The sequence below is a fragment of the Haliotis rubra genome, unplaced genomic scaffold (genome assembly GCF_003918875.1).
Source record: "Haliotis rubra isolate DU_JTF1 unplaced genomic scaffold, ASM391887v1 Scf130, whole genome shotgun sequence".
Taxonomy (NCBI): domain Eukaryota; kingdom Metazoa; phylum Mollusca; class Gastropoda; order Lepetellida; family Haliotidae; genus Haliotis; species Haliotis rubra.
This window is the reverse complement of record NW_025765226.1, coordinates 1,921,527-1,949,204: the sequence shown is the minus strand read 5'-3', so window position 1 is coordinate 1,949,204 and position 27,678 is coordinate 1,921,527. Positions and strand designations below refer to the sequence as shown.

At 37.9% G+C, this 27,678-nt stretch overlaps 1 long non-coding RNA gene across 1 annotated transcript; it reads right to left on the bottom strand.

The window, feature by feature from the left end:
- Positions 1–4,668: 4,668 nt before the first annotated feature.
- LOC124267299 lies at positions 4,669–27,385 on the bottom strand. Its single transcript, XR_006896001.1, has 3 exons — positions 27,354–27,385; positions 24,862–24,866; positions 4,669–4,855 (listed from the first exon to the last, which is right to left on the bottom strand). It is a non-coding gene; the product is annotated as an uncharacterized LOC124267299 (long non-coding RNA).
- Positions 27,386–27,678: the final 293 nt, after the last annotated feature.

Below are 27,678 nucleotides of genomic sequence, written 5' to 3'. Positions count from 1 at the left end.
CTATATCCTTGTTGCTCTTAAACATGTAACCTTCATGCACGCTGGGACGGAATGGACTTACGATCTATCTGTGCGTAAGCAATGATTGCGAATTCATGGTTTAGTAATGCATCATTCTTTTATTTATACTCTTTGTGAAAATTGTTCAATACTTTCCAAAATATATTCAGTAAAAGTGGGGAACATGTTTTTAATACTGAAGTAGTGAACTCAAAGTCAATGTATTCCGTAAGAGGTAAGATAAATTCACTCGTGCTTAAATAAACTAAACCACAGACTCAAAGCTTAATTGCATCGTGCTCACGCCCCAAGACACATGAACTATGAGGGATCATACTTGGGGAAACATGAGCTGCAAGCTATACTACTCTTAAGATTACAGATAGCCACATTTGTGTACATTTATGAAGACACAAATGTGAATCAGATATCTTATGTATATTGTGTTATCATTGTTATTACAGAGTGTCTTCTTTCACTACTGTGCAGTCAAGGATATCGCACTCACAACCTGTGGTCTATGGTTAGTCACGGATGATAACACCGCTATTTCACGGCTACAACACATGTGACATTGTCAAGAAAACTGCTATCAGCAACTCTACATTCCCTAAGACCACAAACTTAGATTGTAAGCCGCACAAACCAAAGGTAAGTGATCATCGGCAGAACACCTTGAACGATGACATGACCACGGTACAATCAGAGGAACACTCTGAAGCCAATGCCAACAAGTCTACAGTCCCCCACACCACATACATGGCTCAGGGATACTGATACCCAAGGTAAGTGACAGTACTTCTCAGTTGAAAATATATTGCGTCTTGAAAGATGACATGACCATGGTACAATCAGAGGAACACTCTGAAGCCCTTCGGAAGTCGTGAACGTTATTTTCCTGAATCAAATATTGCCGTATGCTGTTTTCGTATTTGTCTGTTGATTTACCCGTCTTGATCACGTTTGTGAAGACATTTGTTTGGCAGGCAAATACCTGATACCACTGAATATTAAAATACACCCCACTTTTCGTTCTTCATCAATGTTCGTGGTATTGATATTGACACTATGAATATCACTGCATTATTAGTGTAGAAATTATATAATACTCCTTGTAAAAACGATATAATCTTTCCCTGTCGTGAAAGCGATTGCATAAGTATAAACAGGTAATGGAACATCATTGATGGGCATATTCACAGAGCTTATTTTGTGGATACTGTATATTCAGACTGTATCCCAACAACGTGATTTTGTGCTTAATGCTGATATCAGCGAAAATTACATATCTTTTGCGAAGGAAACGATAACAAACATTTTTCAATATATTTTTAAAACTAAGTATTCCTATTTGTATGAAAACATACTTGAGTGTTCCCCATGTTCCAAACCAAACGTATTCGGGAACATTTGAACAATTGAGAAAAAAACGTGCACTTTGCCAAAATGATGTTACGTCCCGAAGCACGGAATGCATGTGCACGACACGTTGGGATCACAGAAAAAAAAGCACACAAAAAGAAATGCCACGTTTGACAGCGACTGAGAGAGAGAGAGAGAGTCGTTGGAATGATCCAATAGGGAGCAACGCACACGGACATCGCCAGAAGGTTTGGATGCGCACTCATAACCGTCACAAGGTTAATGCAGCGATTGCGTCAAACAGGTTCGACAAAAGACTGGCCGAGAAGCGGGAGACCACGCCTATTGGAGGCCGTCACATCCGGGTACTTCATCTCTGGAGCCGCTTTACCACGGCGACGTTAACGGCAAGGACGGCACTGGGACACGTGATAAGTCGACAAACCGTGTACAGGAGACTGCAGGCACATGGTATTCAAGCACGCCGATCCAACCACCGCCGCAACGTCATCCAACATTTGACGTCATCAGCCCGTAGACGTGTACTGGCGTGTATGGACGCTCACGGTGGACATACGCGGTACTAAAGTGACTTTGTGACGTCTGTTGTGACATTTTTTCACACGTGCCTCGTCATGTGCGTTTTAATGAAATTTTTATTTTGGACCCCTCACGTCGTTACAGGCCTGTCCTACTGAGTGTAAAGGATTGATTGAAATGCATTTTTGTACATGAGTTTTTAAAAATAATCTCAAATGACATATACAAATACATATACATGTCTACGACTGCCAATTTCATTTTCGCTTTCGCTCGGTCAGATACCATAGGGGGGACACTCTTTTCGTATAATTCGTATGTTATGAGACATCGTGTAGTATTCTCTATGAGTTAAATAAATTTATCTTTCACAGTGAAAGAATCATTGCTTGTCTCGTGCAACTCTTTCAGAAACTGGAGACCGTATTGATTTTCCATCACAAGGGATAAGTATTTTAATGTCAAAACAGTGAAGCATCTTTTTAATGTCAATTATCATTTAATTATTGAATTTTTACACGAAATAGAATTACTCGATAAATTTTGATGATATGTTTTATATATAGATCTATATTGTATTAAGGGTAGTTTAAATTAGCAACCTAGCTTGTTAGTGGCTGTATCCTCACAGGAGGTTAAAGTATTGTAAATTTATTGTCCTCCTGTGGGGGTACGTTTGTCCCAAAGCATTCAAGATAAATTTATAATTACCATATTTTTTAAACGTAGTATTTTTGTAATTTTAGATTATGGCTAGTTTTGACTACAATCGCCAACAGTTGAAGGGATGTGCAGAATCAATGTTAAGTACGTGTTTGATATAACTTTCTGAATGACATTGTGATTGTTAAAAGTTTCAGTTTCATGAAACAATTAAAAGTCTGCCTTTTATTTGAACGTTTACCGCATTCATAGCAGGAGCCCACGATCCAGTTAGTTACAACAAATATCGCAATGATTATGCGGCCAGAGTTGGGTGTAGGTTAAAACAGGAAATGCGCTGAAACCAGCGTTGTTCATATTGTTTTGAACGTGTTTGATAGTAAATCTTATTTGTATGGCATTTTTCTGAAGACAATGCCCGCATGCTGATGCCTTATTCTTGTGTTCGATCTTTTTCGCTCACGTGTATTTGGTTTTGTGTACTTACCTCATCCAACTAAAGCAATATTTCTAACGGTGGTGATATTTGTGCAAGTATAAAGCATATGCCATTATGGGACAGTTACCTTCAGATAAATGAAAAGTTTGACTTGATAACTGGCACTGGAATCTGTAGTGCATTAAATCTGTCTGTTATAACAGAACAACATACGTGTAACCTTGGCAATACAATTTAGGGCCATCCATTTTGTTTCCTAGATGTATATATTTGATAGCCGTCACGAGTTCGTGATATGACTAAATATTCTGCTCAGTGACGGCTGAGCTCATTCAGTGTGCCCACCCCTGGTGACGTCGTCTGTAGGATGTGTTCTTCTCGGGGCCCTGCAGGTTGTAAGAGTTGATTATTTAATGAAAACAATTTCTGTTGCAACTGTGTACATTTTGGTTCATTGAACATAAGAATATGATTCAGAAGAAGATTCGCATGGACATTTGATTTGCGAAAAGGGAAGTTTCTGGAGTGTGAACAGGTTGCAGCTCCTCAGTGAAAGGCAAAGTTAAAGTAAGTGTCAGTTGAAATTAGTAATTATTATTCATTATGCGCGGTGTTCGATATCAACTGTGAAAATGAAATCACAAATGTGAAAAAACTAAAACAAAATGGCCGTACAAATTTAACCTTTGCTGGAAATTAAACAATTTTAAACTCTCGCTAGAGAATCAACACACACACACACACACACACACCGCGCGCGTTTTCTGATACGATTATGACATGCAGGATGGTTGTTGTATTAGATTGATCTGTCACTTGTCATCCTCTTATCAAAACTCACATCACGCCTTTCAGTTGTTCAGCAAAAAAATGGTATTCAGCGCAGGTTCTCATTGGTAATATGTGTACGAGGGACAGTCAAAAAGTAGTCGGCCTGACCTAGTAAATGATACAAATGCAGCTGTTTTTATGTTTTATTTTTCTACATATTATCTGTCAACCTCAAGCAAATTGGTTTTGCTACGTTCCAGCCTTACGATCCCCATTTTGTTTGACATTTTATCTTGGTACCCCCCAAAAGCGCAAAATCTGCAATAAATGCACCACAAACTTCAGGTAACAAAATATGCAAGAAACATTTTGTGTGTTTGAGATAGGTAGACGTCCGCTAGAATCAAACTGAGATATTAAAGTGCATAAAAAAGCAATTTGAAAGTACAATCGCTTGTTAAAGTGATTCCTCCTTCATGTTTACTGAAACAGCTTGTTTTGGAGACACTACCCACCCCCGTTCAGACGACGAATTCATAAGGACATAACTTATTCTAATGTTTTCACTTTTTCACACATGATGCTAAAGGTTCAAAGTAAATACTGAATGGTCACACAAGTGTCAACTCTCAGTATATTGTAAACAGGGCCAGCTTGAATATCTGGACACAATGTTTTTGAAAGACTAAATGGGGGGGTCCTTAAGACTAAATGGGGGGGTCCTTAAAAGAAACAGCCCCCGACTAAATATGAATCAAGCAATCCAAAGCTTTGACTCTTGATTATGACGGGAAGTCATCCAATACTATACTAACATATTTTATATGACATTATATGAGGGCATACCATTATCCAAGAGGTACTAAATGACGGATCGTTTTCATTTTCTGCATTTTTTCTAGAAATATTATACCCGAATGTGTTGTGATGACTTATATCTCGTTAATCACATTACCCACATATGTGAATTTTTTTATACGGTTTTGGTAATGATTCAAACAAACTAAAATGGAACCTCTTCAAACATTGGACATCGAGAATATAGTTAGGCCGACTACATTTTGACCGACCCTCGTATACCTGTATGGCGGGGGAATGCAAAATGACATGCTGTATATACGCAGCTCAGCTGAGATGAGATAATGTTATACATATGCTGACAGACATTTTGATAAAAATGAGACAGGTGTTAATTATCTATCTCACGGGCTGCTACGTTAAGACCCTGCTGCACATACATTGTATGACAACTCAAAATAGCAGATTAGTGGAAGACAAACAAGATCTTTCCATCGCTTGACATGAACTGTTTTACTCTCCATTGTTTGTTCAAGGACCAGTGTGCGAAACAGATTTCAATTCTTGCTAACCAGTCGGCTAGTTATGCCTGAAAGTTACTAGCGCACAAGATAATTCACTAGCCTGACATTTGAATGTAGAAACTAAGCAAAAGATTACAAAAAGGTAAAATACCATCAAAAACAAATAAGAAAACACATGTCTGAATTTGAAGTATTTAGAAAAGATATTGCTCAGTCTTAACTTTTATGTAATCCAGGATGTGAATGAACTGGTTCAACTTTACAACGAAACTCTGACTAATGTTCTTCAGAAACATGCCCCAGTCGTTACAAAGCAAGTGAGTGATCGAAAAAGCTCTTACTGGTATGATAAAATGTGTTCTGAAGGCGAAACGTAAACGTCGCATAGCTGAACGACAGTGGCGAAAGTCTGGCATTGAAGTACATCGACAGATCTACAGGAATGCTAGGAATGATCTCAACCGGATTATTCGTACAGCAAAAGTGGAAGTGACTACAAATAGGATAAAGGGAATGGAAGGGAGCCATGACATCATGTCTCTTAATATATGCTGTTTGTGCCAAGGAAGGGCATCCATTGACAAGGTGTTGGACGGTCTCTGTAAATTCATTACACAGTCGGCATTTCATATTGATATTTTCTTTAAGAATCACATTTTGGTGATTAAGAGTGAGAAGTGACTGGTGCAGAGCAGCGAAAAGGAAGCCCTCAGTTTCACATTTAAGACCAGCCGACTTCATCCAGGTGAAGGAGTCGGTTGCATGTCTATTCTGTTCCGCACACTGCATGTACACACGATGCAATGGTTTTTCAGAAAGAATCTCCACAAATGACCGACTCTGAGCAGACCTGGTGAATAACTTCACCTGGTTTAATCCCATCGCTGTGCCGTCCAGCAGTACATCGCCATCAACAAAATCAACCTCAATTTTCAGATTCTGTCCAACAACCTCGGCACGCTTAAAATAGCTGTGGAATTCCTTGCTTTCAGCATGATTCTTGACATGCATCACCAGAGGATCATCCGATAAATATATATGTGGAAAGGTACACAAAATAATTCTATAATGAAGAGCCGCCACATTAATCAACCCCCGACCTCCAAAATTGATTGGCATATATAAACGGTTAAGAGAGGAACAAGGGTGGTGGGCTCTGTTATCAAATCAATTACTCCAAAGGAATAGGAAAGGACTGGCACAGCAAAAGAATTGGTGGCTTGGACCTTGTTTCGAGCAGTTAGCTCTGAGCTCCAGATTTTCTTTATGCGAGATTTATACTCGGCCTGAAGTTGTCTTGAATTTGGGCACTCTGGAGCTTGTCTCGAACTTGCATTCCCAAGATTGGTGTAGGCCTGATCTTCCACAAGATGTTCAATATTATTATTATATTTTACAGATTAAAGATAGTATGCAGCAGAGTGGGCTCGAGTGATCCTGGCACAGTCAGGCTGCTAAGGCGCACCATCAGCTCAGGGCCCTTGGCTCCTCTACACGCAGCCCAGACAGTGAATAGGACTTCTCCCAGGAAACACTGCCTAGTCGAACCCACCAAGAACTTTCCGGAGAATATGTAGACTCCCCAGTTTTGAGCCTAAAAAACTTACGCAAAAATGGATTAGCTTGAGTACAGAGCAGTCATAATGTTTTTGGTCCTTGAGGGCCATTGGCGAGGCACATTGAAGAGCGACAGCAGTACGGGACATTTATTGTCACAGAGAATGTTAGTTAAATGCAAATTCACTGAAATGAAACCTCTGTATGCAATAAAAATTCCATTACCATATTGACTCCCAAACACACCACGGGGATTTTAGGACATTATAACACAGAGGTCCTAAGTATGGCGTGGCGTCTTTTAGAGGAAAAACTTAAATTTAAAGGAACTTCAAAGGAAAATTTATATGGCGGAGTTGTAGGCCAAATGGACAGTAGCTTGTGTTTCAGACCCTGTATTTGATTTGGTGTTTTGTTTTTAATACTGAAGTAAACCTCCTCACTGAAAATATATACGCGTGATTGTTCAGTTATACAGGGTACTATACTTATGTGTATCATTTCTAAATGCCATTCAAAGACCTATTATACTTTCATTCAAAATGTGATCTGGGTCTAGTTATCTTAGCTGCGTACAGAATCAGAATACTATGACGGTATGGTTATCACGTGTGTGCATATGTGTGCATGTTTTTGTGTGTCACTGATACTTTCGTTGCTATTTGAGCAAGTTATTAAACAGTCCGTTAGCGCAGGATTCAGTACGACCGCAGAAAGCCACAAGCTTCGAGTCAAACTCTGGCCTATAATTGACACGCCAGAGCTGATTACAAATGTAAATACTGATACACGTAAAAATTGTAATTGTGTTGATAAATATCACGATCCTGCCTCGTCGTATATCATCGACTGGTTTGAAAGAGCTCATCTCCACATCAAATGTGCAATGCCCACGCAACCGTACCTAGGCTTTGCAGACAATATGTTCAGCAGGTAGATACGTTAATCAATAGGGACAAAACTACTCTCAACAAAAATAATATACAGACTATATATATATATTGCAGATGTGTACAAAATATTCCATTAATGATTGCAGGTGAGAGACAAACACAACCTCGTACACAGTCATGTCCAAGGTTTGTATACGCACTTTCTTCATAGCAAAAATTAAGAGACACAACAGGTAGTTACCCTCACTGGTAATGTCACTGAGAAGATGTATCTTTAAAATAAAATTGTTTATTTTCAATTGTTTGGTTCCGAATTGTTTTCCCGAATGTTAAGTTAAGTCAGTATATATACACAGGTAGAAATTATTAAGTTACTAATTCTGTTATCAAACGATTATTCGTTCGAAGGAAATACACGGAATATATTAATAAAATTCCCTTTTCTTGTTCATTTACTTTGATGTGTTTGGCATTACTGAAAATATTTAACAGATACGCTGGGAAAATGAAAACAAACCTATTTTGCTAAACATTTGCACAAAGAGTTCCCAAAGGACAGTTTTAATTGTAACTAAACACGTTGCAATTGAATTAATTGAAGTCATATGTTCTAGGTACTGGCATGTCTTCGAAGGAATGTATTGCTGATAGCAAACCTCACTTCAGTTACTCTGGGTGTTACAATAGGACTGCTGTGTCGTCCTCTAAACCCTTCTCCTGATGTGGTCAGCCTTATCTCATTTCCTGGGGAGATATTTTTCAGAATGTTGAAGATGCTGATTCTGCCCCTGATGGTGACAAGCCTTGTTACTGGTAATAGAATATTTCTTTTGTTTTTTACTTCTCCGCCACATCCACGTCGTCCACCTGGGCGGTGGGGTAACCTGATGGTCAAAGCGTCCTATCGTCATACTTATGACCCGGGTTCGATTCCCCACATGGGTACAATGCGTGAAGCCCATTTCTGGTGTCTCCGACGTGATATTGCTGGAATACTGCTAAAAGCGGAGTAAAACCATACTCGCTCACTTTCCCGCCTATCAATTTCTGGTAGTTTGTGTCACTGTACATAGAATGGCATCTTGTTCATTAAAAAAGGGATATGAGTTCCCAATATAACCGTTCTGTTAACCAGTAAATATAATTCACCAACGCCTGAGATTAACCATGTTTGCTGATTTCATTGGGTGAAGGACAAAAAGGCGGTGAAAATGATGTTATATATGGATCATCTGTTTGACTGGCATAAAAAAAAAAAGTAGTAAAAAGAAAAGTAGGATACTTTATGGAAAAAGTCTATACATGTATACTGCTGTCAAGCAAGAGACTTATAGACTAACAGGGATTAACAAAAACGTCATTGTGGTATGCATGAAAATGATTAACGACAAATATGGATATTGGTAAATAATGCAGTAACAACTGTTCGTGAGGCGGAACAAAATACTGACGTGATCGCTGTAGTCTCTTTATCTGTTTTATGAGTTCATTGTAGGCAGATAGGATGAGATATCCTTGGTTTCTGTTGATTAGGGGTTTGTGTCAGCGGATTTGATCTGCTTTTGCAAATTGTATTTTTGTGCAGTCTGGGGTTTTTCGATAATATTTCTACATTGTCCCACCTGATGTGGTCAGAACAGTTGATGATGTCTGACATTTATTGTGTGTCATGATTGATAATGATTATCTACTGAGAACAACATACCAAAGGAAGGTTTTGAATTGTCACATCCATTCTTACTTTCTGAATTCAGTTGTGATTCCAGTTATGAGTCCATTCATAGTTACAGTTCAGAGACTTGAACTGACAAAAAACAATTAATGGATGAAAATCATAGAGACCTTTTCAACACAGCCACATAATAGTTTTTTAGGCTTCCATTGAGAAATCTTACAATCACAATCCCCATATGGTAATTTTTTATTGATCACAACAGACGACCTTTTAAGCATTACTTTTGACAGGGCTAGCAAACCTTAATGGAAAGTCTGCAGGTAAGATCGGTCTGATCACCATCGCCTACTACATCTTCACCACCTCGGTTGCAACCCTCGTCGGCATCATCCTCGCCATCGCGATCAGGCCAGGTCATGTGATCAACAATGACGTCATCACAGTCAAGTCTGTAGACGATCCGCCATCGCAGTCTGCTCGAGATGTGTTCCTGGATTTAGTAAGGTTGGCATCATAATACTACTACCACCACTACTACTACTACTACTACTACTACTACTACTACTACTACTACTACTATTGTTGTTATATTAACTTCTAGTGTTGTTTCTACACCAACGAGACATACATGAAGTGGACTAATAGAGTAATCTTTATAGAAATAGAAACGGGTCAATTTACAATTCTGTTTGTTTGACGCCACATTCGTAAGTTTTACAGATGTACGACACAGTTTGCAAATATTCGCATCTGGACCATGAGATACGATGACAAAGCATATGTTTAGGAATCACTATCAAATAGTGATGATACCAAGTCTTCGCGAAAGGGTGGGCGTATCCTGCAACATCGATGGCATCCGTCCTAAACATTTGAGTGAGTGAGTGAGTGAGTTAGGATTTCTAGCCACATCGACAATATTTCAGCAATATTGTGACTTAAAAAGTTATAAAGTAACAATAAATGCAATTAAATTATAAAAAAACAAATGTCAAGAAAGGACAGTAAAATAACTGGATTATCACTGTTAGAGAATTAAAACATGCAAGTAACTTTTAAAGTTCGACAAATATACATATATAGGCAATACAATATAGAAACGGGCTGGATATCACCAGCAGGTAAAGGTAGATCACCATGCTTGGGACCATGGGAACTTACAGTACTTTCGCTACCTGCATGGACCGTAGCTGAATTTACATCGTCCCATCAGATGTTGGTGATCTTTGCACAAATTAGCCAAACATTATACGAACATATATACAAATCACGGACAATGAAAAATACTTTAAATGAAATGGGACTTGCATACCCTCTCCGGGGGACAACAATTGTACGCTACTACACCCACCCACCCCCACGAAGGTACAGCCACTAGCAATCAAAGTTATTTAATCATTCTCACAAATCAAAATTCATATACTAATTACATATCAAAATTTGCTTTTAAATACGCAATGATTAAATGAACATGTACATTATTAAAAAGATCTTTCATCGTTTTTACATTAAAATACTTATCCCTTGTGATTCAAAAAATCAACACAGTCAAGCATCTCCTGCTTGACTGTGATTCTTTCATCACAAGGGATACAAAAATGAGGATCCTCACCTTTTAAGAGGTATTCATGGGGGAGAAGGGTATATCTTGAATGGCCAATACGACAGCGTCGTATAATGGCCTCTTCAAATGTTGACAACCCAAGTAAACGTAATCGATGGTTGGTGGAATTGCAGGTAATTTATTTATACTTACTAAGGTGTCCCACTTCTTTTGCATTAGATCACGGATATAAGATCTGATAGAAGCTTTATAATCAGAGTATGTAATAAGAAGTGGCGTCACAGATTTGTTGACTGCTCCCTTAGCAGCAAGATTGGCCATTGTGTTCCCAGAAATGACAAAGTGGCTTGGTAACCAACAAAAGATGATGTCGTAGCAAGATCATTATACAATTCAGTGATTTCAGTTAAGAATGGATGTTTACAAGAAAGATGTTAAATACGACACAGGCACGAAACAGAGTGTCTGGGAAAATTATATATTGTTTATTCTTAAGGTGTGTTTATTATATATTTAAGAGACGTTAATGTGGCGTTTGCTTCTGCTGTAAAAAAGAGCTGTTATCCGGTATTCTACCAGATATTTTTCTGGATCCAATGACAGTGGCACAAGCAACCTCACCACCGTCCTTGGTCCCATCTGTAAATAAGAATTAATATGCGGATCTTTAATTTTGTCAGTGTTAGGTCAACAGGTCAACATGTCTCAATAATTGCCAAAGAGGAGAAGAAAGAAGACGGGAAGACGCTTTATTTTCTAGATCAATGCCAGCAGCAGAAAGGAAATTTAAAGGTTTAATTCGTATTCTAAGAGGCGGAATAGTGAGTGAGTGAGTTAGTTTTACGCCGCTTTTTTAGCTATATTCCAGGAATATCACGGCGGGGACACCAGAAATGGGCTTCACACATTATGCCCATGTGGGGAATCGAACCCGAGTCTGCGGCGTGACGAACGAACGCTTTAACGACTAGGCTACCCCACCGCCCCAAGAGGTGGAATAAGTGAAGATTATTTATTATGTAGATCCTCGTAAAAACAACAGTTGTATTCAGGGTTGGACTCATTGGAAAACAGTTTTATATACATACAGCAAGGAGAGTTTGATACGGCGATGTTATAGAGAAGGCTCAATGGCCTCGACGCAGAGACTGTCAACAGGTGAAGTTCGAAAGGATCCAAGACAAAGTCTTAGACCTTGGTGATGGACAGAATCTAATGGTTGCAGGCTCCACCATATACATTGGAGCCGTAATCAAGTTTGGACCGGATTAGAGCCTTATATAAGTGTGGAAGGGTAGTTTGATCTCCTCCCCACTTTTAACAGATCAAGTGCCATCATTAATTTTAAGGGATTTAATATGTGGCAAAAACGTCAAAAGGGAGTCGAAAATAAGACCCAAGAATTTGGAATCTTTTACAACTTTGATAGGGTGCCATTTAAAGTTAGTTCAGGGTCTTCGTGCGGTTTGTATTTACGGCAGAAATGTATACAATTCGTTTTCGATTTAGAAAATTGAAAGTTTACAATACAATTTTTTGTATTTAAACACAACTGCAGTTGCCGTTCAACAGTGTTCATATTTTTTTCCCCGACAAGAAATATTAAAACCATCAAAAAGTGATCCATCGATTGAATCGTAAAACCTTTGATAAACTGTTGATCGTGATAATAAACAATGTGACAGACAAAATACTGCCTTGTCGGATATCCTGATCCTGATTGTAATGATCAGACAGGTTCGAATTCACGGGGACTTGAAATTGTCTGTCATTTAAAAAAAGGCAAACGGACTCGTAATCCAAAGTCATGTAAATCTGTTAAAATACCATGTAGTGCATGCTTTTTCTAGATCTAAAACGATCGACACTGCATGTTGTTTATTAATTATGGCATTTTTAACAACAGATTCTAAACTCACTAAATGATCAATGGTACTTCTGTTTTTACGGAAACCACATTTTATATCTGTTGAAATGCTATTTTTTTCCAAATACCAAACAAGACGATTATGTATCATGCATTCCATGGACTGCAAACGCAGCTAGTCAGGGAAACTGATCTATAGTTGAAAAATGACCCGAATGATCACGTACTGGTTTAGGGATAGGAACAATCAAGGCATCACACCACGACAAAGGAAATTTTCCAGATGTCAAAATTTCATCAAAAATATGAAATAACGTCTCTAAAAATGATTCTGGTAAGTGCTGCAGGAGGTGATAGTGTATACCATCAGCTCCTGAAGCAGTATCGTGAGCCTGGTCAACAGCAGTATGAAGCTCATGTAATGAAAAAGTTTCGTTGTAATCTTCCCCATGATCTGAATTGAAAGTAATAGATTTCTTTTCTTGATGCTTTAGATACTTTTGGAATTCAGGTACATAATTAGACATGAAAGAATGTTTAGCCAACATCTCACCAAGCTTATTAGCAATATCCCGTTTATTAGTCAATAATTGGTTTCCGTCTTTCAGATGGTGAATACTAGATTTAGAGGCCTCACCCTGCATTTTCTGGAAATGTTCCATACCTTTGATATCGGCGTGCGCGAATTGATTTTAGATACAAAGTTACGCCAAGATTGCTTGAAAGTACACCGAGATTTAGCGTTTACAATCTTAAATTTGTCGAAATTGTGTAGATGAAGCAGATAAGAAAGGCTTCGGAGAATACTTTTTCACCCATGTCAAGTTTGTCGGACAGCTTGCAGATACTTTAGTTACCCTAGAGGTTGCTTCTGATGTTGTTCTGGTAATAGAAGTATAGCTTTCTGTATGTTCTGAACTTTGGACAATTTGGGGGGGCATCTGCAAAACTAATGTTTTGCGTGAACTTAATAGTTTTGAATGCCATTTGCTGTTTCCAAACAGGGCAGTCTTTGGATGGGTAAGATGGGTGATCCCCTGCACAGTTTGTGAGTGAGTGTGTTTAGTTTTACGCCACACTCAGCAATATTCCAGCTATATGGCTGCGGTCTGTAAATAATGCGAGCAGAACTGATGACATGTGTCAACCAAGCCAGCGAGCCTGATCACCCGATCCCGTTAGTCGTCTCTTACGACAAGCATGGATTACTGAAGGCCAATTCTAACCCGGACCTTCATGGGTTGCGCAGTTTGTGCATTTTGTGACATGACTATCACAATCTATTGTTGTGTGTGTGTCTTTTCACCAGAGTGAGCACACACAACAGACAATGTGCAAGAATTTAAGCCATGGCCGAACTTTTGGCACCTGAAGCACCTAAGAGGATTCGGAATGTACGTGTCAACATTGAGGTTACAGCAGCTTGCCTTAAGTCAGTAGGGATCATTAGGTAAAGGAAAATAGATAGGTGTTGGTTTGAAAGGTTTCATTATTTTCACGAGTTAAAAAGCGTTTAACGTACAGTACACACTGTTCTCACATCTCATAGACGATATCTAGACCACGGTCTCTGACGATTCCCTTGCTTGTGTTAAATGTTTATAGGGCCGTGACGGTGACTGGAATGCCGACAAAGGTTTCTCCAGCAGGTTGTTTGATTGTTGCCTTTTGCTGCACCCAATCAACAGGGTACCAGTAAGTAATTAACCGTTTATTGTTCTTCACATCGCCGGCAATGCTTTTGATACCCTTAGATACAGCAAAGTTGTTTAACTTCAACAGTGTCTTATCTTCGGTCTCAGTGACAAGAAAACGTGGCCAGTAATCGATTGATTTGGGCAGTGTGAGGTCGTTGTCAGTTGGATCAGTATCAAGCGGACGCTTGATTTTATAGGGAGGGTTCGTAAGCCACGGTTACTGTAATATTGTTCATCACCCGAGCTCCCCACCCTCCACGGAATATAACAAGGACAATGCTAAAAACAAGCGGGTCTCCAACTTGCAGCATCAAGGATTTAGAGAATAACCAACGAGGTACGAGTGATTACGGGAAATATGCCTTAGTTGAAATAATGTTCACAGTGCCGAGCCTTGGCGAGGCACTGAACATTATTTTAACGAGGGCATATTTCTCGTAATCACTCGTACCTCGTTGGTTATTCTATTTATTACCCATAATGTAATTTAAAAGGAAGAACCACGAAATAAAAACCACCCGGAGACAGGACTTGTGACCTTAAACAGCTGATTCGTATTCATGCGCGTATTTAACCTACCTTCTCCAGCGGTAATAACATAACTACGCTATGGAAATAGTACATCATAAAATCGTTTGAAAATACAACCAAAATTATTATGCCTGGAGTAATTAATTAACAGTTGTTAATATGATAAAAATGATCTTTTAAATATATCATTGAACTAAACAAGAAGAGCTAAACATTTATTCGATCAAGTCAGTGCGACGGAACATCGTTCATTCACGACTGACGTGTTTTCTAGTGACGGGTGACGGTGCAGTGTTGAAACACACTCTGGCAAAAACCTGTCAATTTTTGGGAAAGTCAACGGTTAAAAGTTGGGAAATCTGAAAGACAACCATCCCACGAATACATCTAGAAAAAGTTTTCTGTCAAGAAACTCAACAAGTTTGAAGATTAAACAACATTTTGTTCTGTGGAAGGCGTGTTACACTCTCGTCTCAGTAGAGTACAGCAGTTCGAAGAAGGATAACTCTAGTCGGAATCCGAGTCTATGAAATGTGTCAATCTCTGCATCGACTACTGGGACCAACCTCTCAGATTGATTAGGAATGCATGGATATAAAAAGTCATCTTGAAGAAGAACATTTAGCACTGATTCCGGTAAGAAAGGAGCTGTTTTCTGGTTCGATGGCATGGGCGCCGTGTCCGACTTACTTGTTACACTTTCAGATAACATCTTTAGTCGTTATCTTGCTGTTTCTATTTCCCCGAATTCAGTTTCAACAACAAACAGGTTTTGGGAATTCAAGGGCTGTAAAATTCTTATCACTCTTCCTATTTGGTCACCGTCAACTTTAACTAGGTAAGTGACCTTGATCGGGGTTAGCCTAACGGCGGCCATGTTTGTTTACAAACAATGCAAACGATTGTTTGGTGGTTTTTTTAAAGATTATATAATTTAAAAAGACTACTATTTATAACGCAGTTTTATTCCAAAATAATAACGTCTAATAAAAAGAATATTCATATTCTTTAACCTTAATAATTTCTTCTTTTTTTCTCGGGATGTGTGATTACATTACTTAATGTCAATTTATCAATGAATCGATGAAACTTTATGAATGAACGTAGTGTGTGAAAGTAGTTCCGGCATCTAATGAAAATGTACAAATATACGATCAACCAATCAACGTCGAGAATCACTAAATTGCACACTGTGCAAATATCAAAAAGATATTACACGGGATCTCCTCACCCGTATGGGTAATAAACTCGGATAATATACTCAAGCAGAGAAAGATTCATTTTTCCACCAGACTGGCTCATGAGCCACCGCCTTCTGGGCATACGACTCTAGGCAAAAACATACATGAAATTATCCATTTGGAATTATTAGTTCTAAACAATTTGACCAAGCCAGAAAAAATCAAGATATCATTTTGGATCAATTTTGAGCATCACACATAGTTGCAGCACAGGGCATGGTGTGACCAGCCGATTAATAGAACCAGACCCATTCTACCACCCGTCTAGGTGAAGAAAGGTCAAAGCGGTGTGTTGTGCAAAGAAACCATTGCCTCAACCACCAGACTACCGTCCTCCATGCCACCGACACAGGGGCGCATCCCACGGCAAACAGGTTGCCCGATTCGTGGGTGCTGTGGACCTATTCGACCCCGGGTCCACACGGGGGCGGAGAGCTATTAATATTAGCTCTGTTGGAGATATAGTCTTTACTTCCATGTCCAACAGTTCTGGAGTATATGTGTGTTCGAAAAATAAATATGTTTGTTTCTATAATGACAACGTATTGCTGAGATACATGTATATTAGTTTAATATTCAAACCATATGACGGCTGTCTAATAATGCCGATTCTGGGCCAGATGTCCAGTGATTAATATATTGTGAGTAACGATTCACACTCAACGAACTCACGACATGCAAATATTGCCGAGGACCAATTCTAAATTAGTAACTGATAAATGCGCTCAGATCAGTGGGTTATCTTCCAGCGAATGACAGTGTTGTACACTAGACACTACGTTTCTACTGTAAAATGTTTGCGGTTTATGTGCTGATTACGTTAACCATTCAACAACCAAAACACTAATAGTACGCCCATTACTTACCCCTAATGTAACATTTGATAAAGTGGAACATTGTGATACCAATATATATTTTTCTGTTCAAGGAATATCTTCCCTGATAACATAGTACAAGCAACATTTGCAATGAGTGGCACCGTGTATGTGAAGCTGGACACACAAACTGCCATCCAAAATGAACATATCAATGGAAGAAACTCAAGCAATAATGATACAGATGCCACAGAAGATGAAGCATGGACACCGACGTCCGTCTACAAGCCAGGGATGAACGCGTTAGGTATGATATTACTAAGTTGGTCATTTTCAGCTGTTGTGGCCCAGTTGTGTAGTTTAAATGCAGTAGTGGTTGAATACCACTTTCCCCTTGTTTATCAGGTTTTACAACATTGAGAAATAGTCACATCAAACAAAAGTATGTCCATCCAGATAGAAATGAAATTGCAACGTTGCTAAGCAAACCAGAGTACAGTGCAGAATCTATCCATGTCTATGTATTGTGTAATGTTATTCAGAAAAAATATTACACTGAAGTAAGTGTATGACTTTTATTTCAAAATGTACTATATGCCTGTGGAATAAGGAAAAATAATTGAATGAAACATGTTCAACTTGCAATTGTTTCCTTACTGAAAAAAGGGAGGTAGGTCCTATTCTTCATATTATTCTTTTACAACTTTGCCTACAGGTATATTAAGCTACTTCGTCATTTTTGGAGTTATCCTTGGTCGACTTGGAGACAAGGGAAAGGTCGTCTTGCAGTTCTTCGTAACTCTAAACGATATAACCATTCAAATGGTATGGCTTGTGATGTGGTGAGTGTCCTAATAATGGTCCACAGTCGGGTATGAAAGATACGCAAGTGAATTTGTCTACAACACCTTGAAGTGTTTGGTAGCAAAACTATTGTAACTTCATACAAATTGCTGTCATTGTTATTTATCATCCTGATCATATCCCATGTACGCGGTAGCCTTCCTCCCCTCTCTCTCACACACACACACACACACACACAAACACAAACACATACCATATTCTTCCATTGTTTACAAAATTGAACAATCGTTCTAAAAAAAGCTAATAATAACGTTTAGTTTTTAATTTTATCAGAACATATTTTATTCATTGAAGAAAAGGATTTGGCACAAGTTATATCCAGTTTAATGACGCCCTCTCCCAATATTTACCACAATTATAATTACATGAGAAACAGAAAACATATACATGAGAGATCTTGAGAATATAACAGATCAGAATTAACAGAGGAATCGTATGGTTTGATTGATGTTATGATGGACATGTTTGAAGCCATTCATATCTTCTTCAGTTGGGAGGTCTGCATTGCCTTATAAAATAAGACATATATCTAGTAAATATTTGTTTTGTAAAATATCATCTATGTTAGCTAACAAAGTTTCTCTATGTAATCTATAAAGGGGACAATCCAAGATATAATGATATACATTTTCACAAAGACATGCACAAGAACATGATCGGTTATAACGTTGATTCTTTACAAATCATAGTTGAGCGTACTTACATTGTATCTTAACCTTGTGTGTAAAATATTTAGCTTACGTATACCAGATGAAAAGTATGATGGGGCACTATTACGCATTGTTGTAATATTCCTTTTAAATGATGAAATAGAGTCACAGTTTCTTACAGTTAACTGGGAGATTGTTCCAGGCTTTGATAGTTGACGGAATAAATGAAGAGGCTGAATATTTTAGTCTTGTATTGGGCACAGTATAACTTTCAGCATTACGTAAGTTATAATGAGTTCTTTTTCCTACAACAGGTGGTAGCAAGTCATTTTTAAAAGACGGGGCGATATCATGTTTAATCTTATAAAAAAGCTTCATTTACGCTTCTTTCTTCTCTCTGATACCAATTCCCATCCAGTCTCGTAATAAAGAACTCCTCTCGGCTTGTATTTGGTGAGGCCAGTTACTATACGAGCAGCCTCAAGCTGTAGTCTTTCCAACTTGTTCGAATCTTCAATCCGACACCCATCCCATACCTCACACGCATATTCAAAATGTGGCCTTATGAACACTGTCTGAATTCTTGATAACGTTTCCTATTCAACATATATTTAATTTTCTAAAGGCACCGATCATTTTAGAGGTTTTTTCCACAATATTTCCGATAAGACCAACTGCCATTTGAAGAAAAAGTTAATCCCAAATGTTTGTGAAAATCAACAAAAGCTATACTAACTCCATCAAAATATTGTTTAATAGGTTGGCCACTATCTTGTAAAGAAAATATAACAGTTTCAGTTTTGTCAGGATTATATTTATTCAGCCATTCCTTTGCCCAACTACTCAATAAGGTCAAATTATCATTCATATTTTTTCCATTAAGTATTCATCTTTTGAAATAGCCCCAAGAGCCGTATCATCAGCAAATAGTCTGGTTAAATAATAGAGTATATCGGCTATTTCATTGACGTAAACGATGAACAAAATAGGACCGAGTACTGAACCTTGTGGAACTCCAGCTTTTAACATTCTCGGCGTGGATATAGCTCCATTAACAAACACTGATAGATTACGATTGCTTACATAACTTTTAAGCCAATTAATTAACTTTCCTTTAACACCATACATTTCTAATTTTAACATAAGCCTTTTGTGCCCCACTCACTATCAAACCCTTTAGATATATCACAAAATACCATGCAATGGTTTTCTTTGTTGTCAAGGGATATACAAATTTGATTATAAATTTCAATTAGTTGATGAGCAGTTGAATGGCCAGTTTGGAATCCACATTGATACTTATTTAATAACTTATTGTCTAAAAAATAGTTATAAACATGTGTAAAAACTGCTCTCTCAAACAACTTTCCACCACAACTAATAAGTGATAACAACAACTGAGGGACATATTGAATAATAGACACAGTACAGGACTAATAGAGTTGACCGTTTTCTTAAGCAATTGATAACTGATTCTGCTGCTTTCTTTATAGGCAAGCATTTAATATCGGATATTTCATTACTGATAGAGTTATTTTTTTCCAAAAACGCGTCAGTGCGTTTGTCAAACTGAGGCAGGTCTAAATTCTCATCTTCTTCTAAATTGCATATAGATTCAAAATATTCACATATTAGCCTTTTCCAAGTCCGAAAACGCTGACGGACCCTCTTCATTGCCATTTCTCTTTAGAGCGGGAATGTAGAAAGCGGAAGCGGACTTTTTAACTATGTTTCTTAAGAGTTTCCAATATGAAGATTTATTTTCAGCATAAAGCTCAAAAATGAATTCATCATCAGTTCTTCTGAAAAAAGGTTTTGATTGTAACCAAACATACATTCATAACTAACTGAGTGTTGGTAGTGAAACCAACAAGCTCAATTCATCCGAGTTCCTGCTTTAACTGCAATTTGAGTAGAGCGTGTATGTCAACGTCATTTCTATCATATATGTTGCAGGTATTCACCAGTGGGGATAATGTTTCTGATAATAGGGAAGGTGTTATCCGTGGAGGATCTGACAAGCACGACCCAACAGCTTGCCATCTATTTAACCACCATCATTGCTGGCACCAGTCTCCATGTTCTGATACTCTTACCTCTGTTGTATTTTGCTTTAACTAAGAAGAACCCGTTCAGAATCATCAGAGGAGTAACACAGGCGATCGTCACGGCTCTTGCAATTGCTTCCAGGTAAATAACCAAGGCTATGCTAATGTAGCCTGTCTCGCAGTCCCTCGTCATTTTCCCTTCGAACCAACCCTATCCTATTAATCCAAAAGCTCAAATGAAGCAAGTTCAGATATGTTCTCTCCCTTCTCACTAGGCCTTCTTTCAAATTTAAGTATTTGAATAATTGTTGTTCGTTTCTATCATAATTAGGTAGTTTTAGAAGGCTGAGTCTTACTCCATATGACAAGCCATAACATTTATTTTAACTGCATTAACATGAACTTTGATTTTTGTGTTTACAAGGTGATGATTATAACATATATTTCCTGAAGACTTTTCACCGAATACTGACCTCTGACCATATCTGTCTTTTGGTATATCCCATGGTCCTTATCTTGTTTCACTCGTGAAGATTCTGGTTAGAATTTATCTTCAACAACCCATAATGACTATCGTAAGGTGCGACGAACCGGATCAGGTGGTCACGCTTGCTGACCTGGTTGATACATGTCATCGTAGATCGATGCTCATGTAGTCAATCACTGGACTGTCTGGTCCAGACTCAATTATGTGCTGACTGCTGTCATATAACTGGAACATTGCAATAGTGCGGCGTTAAACAAGAAACCAGTAAACTTTATTTTGTTTCCCATTCAGCTCTGCCACACTGCCAGTAACTATCCGATGCTGCGAAGAGAACCTGAAGATGAACAATGCCATCACTCGCTTCGTACTACCTCTTGGTGCAACGATCAACATGGATGGTACAGCAATCTTTTATGTGGTATCAGCAATCTACGTCGCCCAGATGCATGCGATATCCCTGCATTTCTTTGAGATAATTCTTCTAAGGTAAAACAGCATCTCAGCGAAACATACAAATATCTATGGCTTGAAAAGGAATTGTTATATTAGCTTCATATATATATATATAGTATTTGTTGTTTGACCATGTACATGGCATATATTCATTTTGTGATTTGTTTAGTGTAAACACAGCATAATCTTTCCAATTACGCTCCATGCAAACTGTAAAGGATTATCTACTGTTGAGACCCTTGAAGATCCGGGAAATGATCTTTGGTAACCCATAAGAGGCAACTAACGGGATGTGGATTTCAGGCACGCTGACTTAACTGACACATGACATCCTAAACCAACTGGGTAGATCGATGCTCATGCTGTGGATCACTGGATTGTCTGGTCCAGATTCGATTATTTACAGACCGCCGCCATAAAGCTGGAATATTGTTGAGTGCAGCCTACAACTAAACTCACTCACTCACCATTTACTGTTGAACTATACCTTTTCAAATTAAGTTCTGATTTCGGAGTTAAAATGGAATATGATAACAGTTTTATGTACAACTACAGAGTTGTTCCCCTTGGTTCAAATGATTCAAACTGAATGTTCAAAGCACCTTCAAGATTCATCAATCTGCATCAATCGGCGTTTTGCTCTTGCTGTACATTTGGAGGTCTTTGTTAGGAAAATCCTGTAAATTTTCGAAATAGAATTTGCAAATAGTGATCATTTTGTGTGTGATGTTTGCTCTAAATAGACTTGACATTTTTCACCTGATTTCAAATTATATTTGGTGGATCTATACTGATAATTTTCAACTCTGTTTCAAATTTCATTTTACATCCGTAAAAAAATAATAATATACATTTAGATGTTTAGTAATGCATCATCATAGTCACAATTCTTGTTATTTCTCGAGGATTCCGTATTACCATAAACCTACATACTTTGTCCTCTAGGTTATCTCGGGTGGTTAATTGGATTCACTGTTTCATCCTATATCGATGTTTTGGCTCGTTACTCTTTCACTAGTCTGCCGGTTACACATTATTTACAGGAGGTCTACAGCTAGAATATAAGTGTGTGTCACTGATAAAAGATGGGGTTGCCACTATGTAGGTTTTGAAATATATGGTTTCTTTGTTGTAATTTTTTTAACATTCATATTTAGTGAAATGCTCAAGATACGAAAAATACCATTCACTAGCTCAACAAAACTGGGTATAACGGCGATTGTTTCAGTCTGTGTACAGTGTTGACAAGTGTGGGTGCTGCAGGAATTCCAAACGCTGCTATTGTGACATTGATGGTCATCCTGTCTTCTGTCGGTCTGCCAATTGAGAGCATCTCTATCCTGCTTGCGGTGGATTGGTTCTTGTACGTATCATACAGCCCAGGACATCTCCTGTTGTATACGTTCTAAATGATTGGTTTATGGATCTAATGACTCAACACGGTTGATAAGGGATGCAAACAGTCCTTCCTTTGTTTCCTTTAGCTTTTGAGAACAACACTGGTTAATGAAAATTCCACAACAGCTGCCACGTGACATCATTTGATCTTCTCCATACATTTGACCTCATGCATATCATACATTTGACCTCATGCATCTATCGTGTATAGTTTTTAAACTAGACTGATGTAAAACGAAAGAAAGGTTTCTTTTGATCGTCACTTAAATTATGGTTGTTTTGAGTCATTCAAGCAGTGACTGAAACAGACAAATTGAGTGTAGGCATCCATATGAAAGAAGGTAACAAGATGTTCGGTAATAATATAACGGAAGGAAATCTCAGGAATGTTTACTCACAAGGTGATGATTTTCTCAGAAATAGCCAAAAGAGGATGGATAAAGAAGTACAAAATACCGATAAAAACCTGGCTGTGTTAAGAACAATACCTAAATGTCAGGTTTCTTCTGTGAAAAAAACTCTCCTGAAGAGGCGTTTCCCAAAGTAAACCGTATCATCTGCACGAGAGTCTCTAGAGTTCATAATATCTTAAAATAATGTTAAAAATACTTCAGATTGAAGAATCGTCATGAACCCTAACGCATTCTTCAGAAACACATTTTCAATAAAGAAAAACAGCATCTACCACTGACATGTACCTAATTTCAAGCATCATATACTCTACAGGGGCCGGGTACGCACAGTCGTAAACATCGTTGGGGATTGCTTGACAGCCGCCATGTTGGATCACTTCTTTCCTCAAGCCGACGTTGACGTTGAAGTTGAGATGGGGCCAGAAATGTCCCTTTGTACCTCTACAGATGAACATAACACGGCAGAACTAGTATAATATGTCTTCTCTGTTTAGCAGGTATATTAGGTCTTATTCCGTACTGATTGTATCTAACTATACGTATGGTTTAAGATCCAGTATAGTGTTGTTGCAATGGAAGAAAGAAATACGGGTCTTCTCATGTTGTAATATGTTGTTTATTCATGAATTAGGCCATCCAGCCAAATTGCAGTTGTACATGTTGATATATATGTTTGTTTAGAAAATAACCAACTCGGTACGAGTGATTACGGTAAATATGCCCTCGTTAAAATGATCTTCAGTGCCTCGCCCTATAATGTTCACATTGCCGAGCCTTGGCGAGGCACTGAACATTATTTTAACGAGGGCATAATTACCGTAATCACTCGTACCGAGTTGGTTATTCTATTTATTACCCATAATGTAATTTAAAAAGTGAGTGAGTGAGTGAGTGAGTTATTATTTAACGTCACATCGGCAATATTTCAGCCATATCGTGACGAGAAATGTTTTATATAAATAATAAATTAAACTTGCTAAAGAATCAGTCAGCGAAGGACGGTAAAATAACTAGAGTATCACAGATGGAGTCTAAAACTAGCATGAACATGTAAAACTATTTTACTTACGAAGACAATACAATATAAAAACGGGCTATAGATCGCCAACAACTGAAGGTAGATCACCATACTAGGAACCATGGGGACTTACATTACTTTTGCTACCTGCATGGACCCTAGTTGGATTTACACCATCCCTTCAGCCATTGGCGACAGAAGAGAAATCTAGCCATAAATTAAAAACACACTTATTCTTACGTACCCTCTCAGGAGGACAATAATTTTACAATACTTCAACCCCCTTTGAGGATACAGCCACTAACAATCTCAGTTGCTAATCTAAACTACCAATAATAAAATATATATCTATTTACAAATCACTCAACAAATCTAATTTTATTAAAAATGCAATAATAACATGAGAACTGACAGTATTAAATAGATCCTTCATAGAGCTTTGGATTTGAAATAGATATCCCTTGTGATGGAATATTCAATGTAGTCAAGCAAGACATGCTTGACTGTGATTCTTTCATCACAAGGGATGCAAAACGGAGGATCTTCGCCTTTAAGCAAATATTCATGGGTATATCTAGTATGGCCAATACGACACCTTCTCATAATGACCTCTTTAAATCTGGACTGACAACCCAAGTAGGCATAACCAACATAGGGTTCTATTTCATGTAATTTATTAATACCTACTTGGGTGTCCCACTTCTTCTGCATCAGATCACGGATGTACGATCTAATCAGAGTTGTGTAATCAGTGTATGGAATAAGAAGTGGTGTCACAGATTTGTTGAGTGCTGCCTTAGCAGCAAGATCAGCCATTGTGTTCCCAGAAATGCCAACGTGGCTGGGTAACCAGCAAAAGACGATGTCATATTGGCCAGTAGAAAGACCATTATATAATTCAATAATTTATATTAAAAATGGATGTATAGCAGAAAGATTTTTCAGAGCCTGAAGGTGTGAAAGAGAGTCAGAAAAGATTATATATTGTTTATATTTAGGGTGTCTATTAATATATTTTAAGGCTGTTAATATGGCGTTAGCGTCGGCTGTAAAAATAGAGCTGTTATCAGGCAATTGAGAAGATATTCTTCTTGATCCAATGACAGTGGCACAAGCAAGTGCACCATCCTACATATTTTGACGTTTGTTTGAACACAATAGGTAATTAATAGATTTGTTTAAATACAAAACGCATATGCGTTTCTTTTTGGGGATAGTATATAATCTTTGTCTTATCTTTATTCACTGTAATTCCGAACTTGCTGCAGAATTCACTAGGAAGGTTAATCTGTTCTTGTAACCTGTACACAGCGTCAACTGCATTAACAATGTCATCTGCGAATAGTAATGTTGTTAAGTTCTTCAAAATGTTACTGACAAATATCCCTCTGCATTCTGACTGACTGACTGTTCCAACAGAACAAGTGACATTTTCACTCAATCCTCTGTAAGTGTAAAGGGATGATCTACGCTTTGAGCACATTGATTTGAGAGTGTTAAATGTCTGTATAGTTATTCCATTCTTCTTAAGAACATAATTAAAAGAAAATGATGCACCGAGTCGAAGACCATAGATAAATCTATGAACACTGCATACATCCTGGGGTTTCTCAGGAAAGATACTTCTGTGCAATGGATTGTAAGATGAAAATGTTGTCTGTACTTAAATATCCTCTTCTGTAACTTGCTTGTTCCTTATGTAGTGTGCTGTTTAATTTCGCCCAATTTGTAATCCTCCGATTTAGTATCTTTGTAAATAGTTTCCTGAAACATTTAGTAAACAAATTCGTCTATAGTTGTTGGGATTTCCAGGGGCGCCATCTTTGTGTAGGGGATGTGTTATTCCATCACTTCCAGAGTCCAAAACCTTATTGCATATACCTAATAAATGAGGCATGATGTAATGAACACAGAGTTCTTTAATAACAGTACCATCTGGTCCATGTGCCTTTTGATTTTTGAACTCATGAAGCGCTTTTAAAATCCCTGACTCAGCTATTGCACGGTCCAGTTCATCAACATATTCTTCATTATTCTCCAAAATTTCAAGATCTTTTTCAACATACCCTGCAAAGTCTTCGTCGATATATTGCTGACTGTTAACAAGTAAACTCTGAAAATGTTTGATCCACTCACCTATTGTAATATTTTCTTCCACATATCTTTGACAGACTTAACTTTATCACGTACATCATTCATTTTGTTTTCTTCATGTCGTTTTCTTTTCACACGGCATGCATTTGTAAACCTGCTTTTGGCCTTGCGATAAGCTTGAAGACCCCTTTACTATTATCAGTTGTTGTGTAAATGTCAAGAAGAGTGTACATCTCAGGTTTAATGTTTCACATTCAGTGTCCCACCAAGAAAGTTGCATTGATATATACGTGAATCCTTTCTTCTAAAGCACCCGCCACAATGTCACATTCAGATTCATCTTCACACGGGAGATAATCCGATGAATCATCAATTATAGATACCATTTATTCATTACTAAGAACAGTTCAATGTCTCCATGCTGAGCCACAATATTGCTTAACACATTTTCCAGGTCAAAAGTCTGTCCAAACAGATCTCTCAGTGAATATATGGCAAATTCACACCAACAAAGGTTTCCCCAAAACTATCAAACTAATAATAAACATATACAATTGTTTGCATCAAACATACTTTTTTAAAGGCCTTTTTAAGACATATCCCTCCAGGATGACACGTGATGATGTACTATAGCCAACTTGTTATCGTGACTGTCTGTAGATTTTAACCAACTTTAATTTAGACAAGACTTTCACAATGCCGATTCACAATGTTTACATAACTCTTCTTCTCATGTTGTATTCATATGTATGGAGTCAAACCCGGGTATTCCGTGAGACAAACAGACTCTGCAGCAACATTCTACATTATCTGACAGTCTAGACAAAGATCCCGTTCTCAATTATGTGAAATCTTTACAAGAATTATTTAGTTGTCCAGATGTTTTTAACTGTTGCATAATCAGGCTTGGGTAAATCAGAAGAAAACACACAAACCAGATGGAAACGTATACAAACGAAGTCAAATTGTACGTATACATGATCGTAATGACACAAACACAAAAATCACATATGGGTACAATGTGTGCAAACTAATACCGTCTCTATTTCACTCCTTCGACTGACCATATGTATGTACATGCAAGTCACTGGCAATCTTTCTGTCTTGCACTTGCAGATTGAAGGTTTGTGATTTTTGCGTTTCTACATGCATATGTATAATTTAGTCCTCAACACATCTAGCTATAGAGTGGTCGTCTTTAACAAAATGGTGCGGGGATGTCTCCATAACAAAATTCAAACCAGAAGACAAAGCTGTGTGTAGTTACAGCAAATGACTACCCTGACATATTCTCATTCTAGCGTGTACACTCTAGT